Source organism: Setaria italica, chromosome I, assembly GCF_000263155.2.
Source record: "Setaria italica strain Yugu1 chromosome I, Setaria_italica_v2.0, whole genome shotgun sequence".
Lineage (NCBI taxonomy): Eukaryota > Viridiplantae > Streptophyta > Magnoliopsida > Poales > Poaceae > Setaria > Setaria italica.
The window spans coordinates 25,131,203-25,141,374 of NC_028450.1; positions in this window are offsets into that span (position 1 = coordinate 25,131,203).

Genomic DNA, 10,172 nt, shown 5'->3' on the forward strand with positions numbered 1-10,172 from the left:
GTCAGCATCTCCTTCGCCATCACGGTTTTCACGTTGAGTGCGCCGCCACCCGAGCGAACGACCTCTGCGTATGATTGTGATTTGTTTTTCGTTGGAGACTCCTGTCGACCCCAGCTAGGTTCTTCTCGTACCCGTCCTGGAGAACAAAGCCACCAGGCCCGGCGTTGGCCGAAACCAGCGTCCCGGCCCAATGAGCACCTTCCCAGGAGGGCCCACACCTGTCGTTGATGACGGTGATTTTGGATCACGTAGTGCTCCTTCCTTAGATGCCGCATCCGTTACCGGAAAACATGTGGCCGGAATGCCGGATTACTAATTTTGAATTTTGAACATTGGCCACATCTGCTTCCCGGCGATCGACATGCGTTTGGGCATCTCCGGCGATCACCGGCGATAAGCCCTTTGCCGTTTCTCCACGCCAGGGAGATAATTTCTTAGAACGGATAGCCTTGTTCAACTCATCTCCAAGAGTACGTACTGGTGACACCCTTGGAGGAGGCAGCGGTCCTAGCCATGGACGCCCTGCTCTCCTTCGTTGAACCATGGAGTCCAGGATCCTAGTTGCTAAAGGTGTAGATGTCGTACCTTGTGATGTCTTGGTAGATGCGGTCGTCAGCTCGTTCTCTGCCCGCACAAGGTCTTCCATCGAGAACCCGGCCCTTCTCGCCTCAGCGATGAACTCCGGCGTCGATTGGTCCCTAACCTGAACCACATCACTCGCCTCTTCATCTGATGACTCGTAGTCCGAATCACCGGTTGCCCAAAACCTTGATGCCAGTGGTTCCACTCCATGGCGAGTTGCAGGCCGCCCTGAAGCAGCGGCAGCTACTTCCACTGCCGCTGACAGGGCCCTTCTCGCCATCTGACAATCCTCCTCCGTGTACTCTTCCTTCCCTGGCGGCTGGCGCCCCCTCCCGTTCATCCCTTCGAATGGATCGAAGCAGTCCCGGCGCCAGCGTTAGCCGCCGTCGCCGCGGCAGCATCTGCTAGCCGCGACCCGCGCTCAACCTGCTTGTTCTGAGATATTAATATAGTGCCTGTTGCTCACACGTTTAGAAAAAAAGATCGATTTCCTTGCTAAAGTCTGGGTAGTCATCGAACTCATGAGGGTACATGGACGTCGCCAAATTTGCTTTGCTGGGGCTACTATGTCACGCTGACATGGCAGCTTCAGGCAAGCAAGAAGTATCAGAGTTATGGTTCATCTAGCAAATAGCAATTAGGAGCATACTGTAACTACTCTGCACAATACAAAATGAAATCGGGACTTTTCAAAAAAAAAATGAAACCGGGAAATATCATCGTTGTGGAGCAGCTCAATAACCCAATATATTGGGCTGCAGGAAACGGCCCAAGTTAAGTATAGCTGGGCCTTAAGTCTCATTCTTTTTTTTAAGGCCTTAACTCTCATTCTCAAAAGATAAGGACAACAACAAAACAAGTACGGGGGGATTTCCTATCTACCAAATGGGCTAGCCAACTCTTCTCAGTTCTCACTCAGCAGCTCACTTACTCGTCGTTGCTCTTACTGCAAGATTTATACGATTTTCCCGAGTGTTTTTCAAATGACCGGAGATTTTTTAGTCTTCAATATTTTTTTCTCAACTAGCTAAAGTTTTTTCAAAAAAAAAGCCAGTTACGGATTTGTTTGTTGCAAATTCTTTTTCACTCCCGCGAAATATCGAAAGTAGACTATAAATCCTTTGGCCAGATAAAATCGTAGAAGAACAAGAACACTCGGCTAGCTAGTCTTCAATTTCATGCAGTGTCTGCGCTCGCCCGATCCTCGTGTGCAGTGGAGGAGACCACGTACCGCGTACGATAGGCCAGCGAGGCACCAACGGCCTGCCCGGGTGGCAGCATCGCACGGTGGAGGGGTGTGGACGGCGGCGGTGGAGAAGGACACCGGCGAGAAGGAAATGACGAGCGGAGGCGGGCCGTCCGTGGTGAGCCGGCCGGTCGATTTGGCTCCTACCGCTGGTAGCCGGTGGCTACGTCGGCAGGCAGCGTGTCTGGCGGGCACGCCGATCGACGGGTCGCCGTCTCGGCCCATGAACTATCGTTGCATGGATGTGACGTGCATGCGACGGCTGGACGGACACATCATCCATCGTCCTCGGAACGTGTACTGCACGATCGACCGGGACTGGTGTCGTCGTCGTCGGTCGTGAAGCGAAGCACTGGTGGTGTACTGAAATCACACGCTTTTGAACGTCGCGCCGGCCGGCTGGCGGCGCGGAAGCTTCCTCCGATCGCCCTGGGCATACGCCGCAGCAGGTCCCAGCGACCTGTACGTGCATACGACGACCAAATCGCGCGCACGGCCCCCCTGCTGGCCTGGGATCGACGCCTCACGTTCTGAATTGGCGATTAAGGGCACCTTTGGTTCCCTTGCTTGCTTGGCTGGCCTCGCCTCGCCCAGCAAGGCTAACCTTGCCGGCGGAGGAGAGCTAAAATGGCTCGTTCAGGAAAGCAAGAAAAAAACTTGCTTTTATAGGCTCCGAGGCACATGGCAAGGAATCCAAACTCAATGACGTACTATTCCAACTTCTTGCTCAGCGAGGCTAGGTGAGGTCCTTGCTTTCGCGCGCACGCTCCGTGGGCTACGGGGTCGTATCGATGGGTTTGTCTAGAATTTCCAGATGGACTAAGCATGTAGGGAGGCTGAAGAGACTTGTGTGGCGCGATGGAGAACTGAGGAGGCGACGGCGATCGACTGCACGGAATTGACGACGGACTTTTGCCGGCCTTGACGTGTGATGGCGGCATGTCGGCATGAAGATGGGCAGGACCGACGGCCCCCTGCTCGCATTGCAGCAGTGCCTGCTGCCCATCCTCAATTCTAATGCAGTAATGCTTATGCAATCAGTGATCACATCCATAGCTACAAAATTCACATAGCTAGGTGGCCCCCTGCCCGCACTGCAGCAGGACCGTACGGCCTCGTTGTTTTCGGTCCGGATAGGTGGCACACACCACAATTCCCAGGAAATTGATAGGTGGCGACTCCCCGTCTAGTTACAAAATTCACATAGTGCCCGTTATACGGACATTGACAAAATCCAACTATCCCAAGTCTTTTTTTTGCATACTATAAGGATTTCTGGATTTTTCCAAGTTAAACTATCTTAATCAAGTTTATACAAAAGAGCACTAACATCGGTCACATCTAAAGAAGTACACTATAAATATGCATTTCATAGTGAATCCAATATGATCTTTTTTTTCTACATACGCAAATGCTCACATATATGCACGCACACTTAAAGATATGAATACAAGCACGCAAATCTACTCATATAAGCGCTAGCAAATCTTGAGATTGTTTAAGTCACCATGTGTGCCTCGCTATCGAGGCATGTCGCCCACCGAAAGAATACATTCGTTAATTTATGAACTAAATCCAAAAAAATATAATAAGAGCACACGTGTTGAGTTAAGGACTCGAACCCAATGAATAAGCCAACTGAGGTACCAATAATGCTAATTTGATGTCATGGGTGTTGTTATTCTTTTCTCTATAAGTTTAGTTAAATCAAAGATGGTTTGACTTAGTCAAAACTAGAAATACTTATAATCTAGGATGGAGAGAGTAATTTGCTTCCCTTCTCTCTCCAGCTCTACATGTTCTCGGCCGTGCAGAAAAAACGCAGTGGTAGGATTGCATTAGCGATTGGGTTGAGAGTTGGGTCGAGATCACGAGAAGTAGCAAAAGTCTTTGCTTTTTAGCAGCAATAGGCAACCCTCTTGCTCGTTTGTTTCAAAAAGGGAAAAGAAGAAGAAAAAAAGAGTAAATCAGGCATTATCGCAATGAATCAATGCACAGCAAACTAATAACCTGATCAAGGATAGCTCGAGCAGATGAAGCCATGAAGGAGCTCTAATTTGTCTAATTGATGTAAGTGCTGACAGGAGCTCCGTCCTAAGGCCATATGCCTGTTGATCGGGTATAGTAATTAAGTAATTATGTCTCAATGTGCTTTACTTACTGTAATTTAATTGCAACATCGCTTTCGAAACTATTGCTACATATTTGGCAGTTGAAGGGTAAAAACAAAGAAGAAAACAAGATGATGCAAGTGAGACAGCCAAATAGTTCACTGGTTGTCCATGCATGCTTTGGATCTATTTGCTATATATTTATTGAGTTGTCAAAATCTGTAGTGATGTAGACTGGTTATATTGCACCTCGATTAGGGACTACTTCCTTCCATGCATGTGCCTATGTAATGCCGGGTATACGTTCATGCTGTGTGTTGTGAACCTTTGCTGCTACTCCCGCGGCTGAAATTAAACTGATGCATGCCTTTAAGACTCCTTTCTTGAGAAGTTTCATGAAGAAAGGTTTTTTTTCCTTCTTCTGAATCAGGAGCTCATTAGGTGTTGGAGTAATACACTAGTGAAGCCAAGCAATATATATGAAAATCAGAGACTTGATTAAGCTAGGTGAAGCATTGCCTACTCCTAGCTATCTTAATTTCTTAATCTTTGTTAGAAACAGAATGGAAAACAGTAGGCTTCATGCATGGAAAGCGTTTATGACTAAAGAATTTTGATTTATTGTGGTGATGGTGGTTTGGCGTCAACATGGGAATTTGAGGAACGATGCATGTGATGAGCCGCTGAAGATTTAATGAATAGCTACCCATGTGACAGTCGGAAGTTCGTCAGAGAAGACTTCTGATTGTGCAGCGCCATGTCAGTGCATACATCTACCTGAAGACATGGGCAATATGGTATCAAATGAAAAGTGCTGGACCACTTGGAGCCAAAACCTAAGATCTCGAACGAACTAATATATAATACATTTAAAGAAAAATCAAAGCCTAGTTAGTGTACTGCAACATATATATATTATCTACAGAATCAAGAATGAACTAGTTGAAGGTACAACACTGTTTTTCTTCTCAAGAAATACAATAAAAATGAATAGTGCAGGTAGCTAGGAAATGATAAAAGCACATAACACACTTTCTAGCTAGATCTATTACATGCATTAATCAATACATTATGTGTAATACGGGACAGCAAAAAGATTCTACATATGCCCTTTTTTCAGTGAACTTAAAACAAATTTGAACTACCTTGGTTGGCACCTAAAGCAATCATGACCGCTTCCATTTTTTTTTCTCAAAATGGATATCAGTTGAATTGAAAAAGGTTGTGCTGGTGCCTACTGATCGACTATAGCACATCATTTATGTTGATTCAGTTATTTTAAAATGAAAAGTGAAGAAGAGTTTGACCTAACATATTGTTTCCTTCTCAGTGAATCATGATTGAACGATTGATCATATTTCTAAGCTGCTATATAAGATTCTTTTTGTTCGATTCTTCATATTTTGGTACGAACTTGCTTTTTAGTGATTTATGTCAATACATTTCAATTGTTTCAATTAGGCCTTACAATGTCATACTTAGTATTAATTGTATAGTAAAATAGCTAGAATACTTGGTTTGCATTGGGCATAGTTTCGGTGTGTTTTTTTCTCAGGATGTACACTTCTTGGAAACCAACTATCACCTACATTTCAATCATGAGAAGATTCCCTCAACTGATCAGGCGAGGATGAGATTCCTGTCAAATTGTGTTGAATAACAAGCTAATAATAAGAATCCAAGTACAAGTTTATTAATTTTTAACTCACCAATTATATTACCAACACGTTCGTGATCCTCAGACGAAGTTTCTTATTACTATTTTAAGAAGCCATAAAATAGAGCATAGGTGTGATTCGCATTTACTCTTATTGTTGCCACTTGTCAATGATGACATGGAAATGTAAAAGCAAAACAGAGTTGTAACTTGTCTCTGATCCCTAAATCTACGTGTATATATATGATATCAAAGTATAAACTTTAAATTACTAAATCTGTCAGCAAAATTTCTCTTTTTGTTCTTATGAATACCTTCTGCATCATACTACTACATTTTACCAGATTTTACTTATTTATACCTCACAAATTATTCTACCTGCATTTAGTTTAGGAGTAAAGTCTATTTTTTACCATCGATTGCTGGCATTTGGTTTTTACCATGAAACCTAAAAACCAGGAATCTTCTAACAAAACCATTCATATTTAACCATCGGACTATTTTAGTTGGTGATTTTAATAACGTGGATGATATGTGGCAGTAGAACCCACGTACCCACCAGATCTCAGCGCCACCTCCTGCCTACCGCCCTTACCTTCTCCTCTCGTCAAACAAGCAAGCTAGCAGCAGGGAGCGAGCACCAAATCCACAACCTCTCCTTTATCCAATCTCTCTCCCTTCTCCCATCGATCTGAGCAAAGCAACTGGGCAACTGCAGCTAGGTTCCAGGCCAAACTAAGCACCAGCCACTACCCCCCTCTCTCTCTCCCCATCGATTCAAGCTGCACCTTAATCCCCAACACCACCACTTGCTTCACGTGCACATGCTCTCCTTTGCGGCAGCGGCGGTACGGTGACAGTAGCCTTCCGAGGGGGCTGTGGAGGTGCGGCTGGGCGAGCCGGGGTGGGGGCCATCCGCTTCTACGCCGATGGCCATGGTCGTGCAGGGGATGGGCGGCGGCAACTTGTGAGCGCGGGATAATTGAGGGGGGGCGGCGCCGGAGGCAGATTGAGAGAAAGGAAAGGACGATGCAGATAGATGGCCGGCTGCTGGCGAATTGGGTGGTCCGGGTGGTGGATTTGGGTGAGGGAGAGAGGGGGAGGAAGGAGGAGGAAGATGGAGCTGACATGTGGGTCCTGGTGCCGCCACGTGCTATCCACGTCATTGAAACCACCAACTAAAATAAAACAACCCGATGATCAAATATGAATGGTTTTGTTAGTTCCTAATTTTTTAGTTTCATGGTCAAAATCAATGGTGAAAAATGGACTTTACTCTTAGTTTAGTTTAGACTAGTTTGTGACTAGGAAAGCTTTCCTTATATTTTGAGATAGAGCATGCTTCTGTTTTCCGTTGCCTCTACTGTTCATCCATAAACATCTTTTGTTTTCCGTCAACCTTTTTAAGAGTGTCATTATTTATCTCATGTAGAACCTTCAACTTCAAGAATGCTTAACCTACAACATATGAGAATATTACTTTAATTTATTTATCGCAATCTTGACAATGACAATTAATCTTTTGGAAAACTTGGTATGTACTCCCTCGGTCCCAAATTACTATTCATTTTAGCTTCTCTATATACATATATCGTATATAGAAAAGTTAAAATGAATAGTAATTTGGGCAGGAGAGAATAGCTATGAACCATGTGCAAGAATCCATTGGGACATAATAAAATATGTAGTAATTAAATCAAAATGGATGTGTGCCTTGGAAAAGGCCGGAATGCTATCCTTTATCTAAAAATAAGCTTCAAGACTTACGTTTGATAAGGAAAACTGATTATTGTTCTGAGTACAACCAATCCTAACCGGTCGATTATTGTTCTGAGTACAACCAATCCTAACCTGTATCTTAGGCTGATTTTGGTCCTTGGGAGGTATCAGGAGGAACCACAAAATTATGTACCTTTTTTGTGGTATGTACCTCCTAGGAGGCTAGGGCCGTTAAAAGACTTATTATAGTCTTAATTGATTTTATTGGAAAGGTGAGTGGATAAAACTGAACAGGTTTGCAGCAGCGGAGTAAAATTAGTATTTTTATCATTATTAGGTCCGGCACAAATAAAAATAGCATCAATCAAAGGACTCATCTCATATTGCCGTTCACCAATAATTTGATAAATTCTGCTGCTATCCTATCCTATCCTATATTCCTATTCCTGCGTAGTGTCTAGACTCTGGAGTATCTATCAGCCGTTCTGTTCAGCTCTCTGAAGCTAGCTGAGTCGGATGGATGCTCCTAGTGGTAATCGGGTAAGCAGGACACACATTTCAACATCAGGTGAGATATAGTAGTATATCCAAGAAATCTAGGTTTGGACTATGCAGTCCAACCCTTTTGGCATTCGTCTCCGCTCCTGAACTCTTCCAATTGTCCGGCCTTCCTCTCGTAAGCAGAAATCAGCTTGGCCAGTCAGCACTCCAGCTTAAAATATGGCCCTTCTCCATATTATTCAGCATTACCATTGCACGCCATTGTATCATCCTGCAATAATGCCCACAAATAACGCATCTAAGTAAGCACGCATGCCACTCGTGTATGGTGCGGGTTTGCAAACTTGTCGAAATCTTGTTAACTTGGTATTGAACCAAATTCGAACCCAATTTGATACAATCTTTTTGAAGTTTAAATAAATTTTGCTTGAGAGATGTAATATCACCTATCTATGTGGCGTGTACATGGTCATCACTAATCACTATCTATCTGTGTCCGATAGGCATATACAAAAGTGACTAGGCAACGGAGAAAAATCATTATGTTTCACAAAAGATTTGATCAGGTCGCAAGCCACCACGTGCCTCGTTTCTGTCTCTATCACGGTGAGTATTTTTCGATGATGTCCATCTTTGTTGCGATTCAGGACAGTCATTGTTTTATGCCTTTTTTTAGAGAGAGAACGATCTGACGATGAAAGCCACAAATTTTGTTTGGAAAAATCGGCATGTAATCCTTCCGTCCCAAATTACTATTTGTTTTGACTTTTCTAGGTACATAACTTTTGCTACGTATCTAAACATAGCATATATTTAGGTGCATAGCAAATTATAATTTAGGATGGAGGCACAAAACTGCAGTTGATCATGTGGCTGAAGAATTGATGACGCTGGTCTCCTCATTGCTTGCCGTGGTCGACATTCTGATATGCCCACGCGCGTAGGTACCCGGGTGGCCAGGCACATGATCTACCTATGTTCAAAATGAAAGTGAACAAGAGATGGAGAACACGCGATGCTGATCACTTCTCAATGCACATGAGTTGTTACGAAAGATACAGCAAACTCTATCTCACTATCTAAGCTAAGATGTACATTATTAATCTAGCCAAGTTAGCCAATGTACATATATAACATATATATTTCACATGATATAAAAGAACATATGCATGTACACAACTTAAGGCAACTCAGAGACTTGAGGGCCTGCGTATAAGTTGTGTACATATCTCTGTTCATATCTCTGTTCATATGTACAAAAAACATAACTATATTTTTTTTCTCAAACCCCTTTATTCTTTCCTTTCCCCCAAAGAAAGCCAGACTCCATGTCAATCGTGCACCGCACACCAACGGCTCGTGCATAAGAGGGTGTTTGAATACTAGGTGCTAAACTTTAGCAGTGTTACATCGGATGTTCAGATGCTAATTAGGAGGACTAAACGTGAGCTAATTATAAAACTAATTGCAGAACCTCTGTGCTAATTCACGAGATGAATCTACTAAACCTAATTAATCCATCATTAGCAAATGGTTACTGTAGCACCACATTGTCAAATCATGGACTAATTAGGCTTAATGGATTCGTCTCGCTAATTAGACTCCATCTGTGCAATTAGTTTTGTAATTAGTTTATGTTTAATACTCCTAATTAGCATCCAAATATCCGATGTGACAGGTGCTAAACTTTAGCATGGGTATCCAAACGCCCCTTCGGTGACACTGCTTGACCGCTCCACCAATCGGAAGCACAGCACTGCTTGACATTTTGGAACAGCGACAGGAGAAATGGGATTTGGTGCGGCACTCATCTCCTATATCTGATTTTGTCAGAGAGGATTCCCCTATAATAATTAGGAAAAAAAAGGAAAGGGAAAGAGATATCTGGACTTGATATGTCTGTTCCCATTTCATGTACTCTTTGCATAAAATCATTCTCTATGGATATGGATTGGAGTGGAAAATACTTCATCTGGAAACACAAGGGATTATGAGTTTGCTTTAAGTCAAATTGTTTTACGTTTTAACCGAGTTTATCATCTATCATATTAAAGAAGGAAACTATAAACATATATTTCATATTATATCTAATTATTATGTTCACTCATATCATGTATATTATTGCTCAACCTATAAATTTGGTTCACATTTAGAATAGTTTGACTTTAGTACAAATCTGGAATCCCTTATATTTTAGAATGAACAAGAGTAAGTTCTCTCTTGATTTTTGGCAACACGTGAAGATTGAACTGGATTATTGTGTTCCCAAATAAAACCTGAATCTGTACATAGAGAACAAAAAAAGGTGAAAAACGGTGCGCAATTCGGCCAAGCTATAAGACACCGCCGCCTCTGC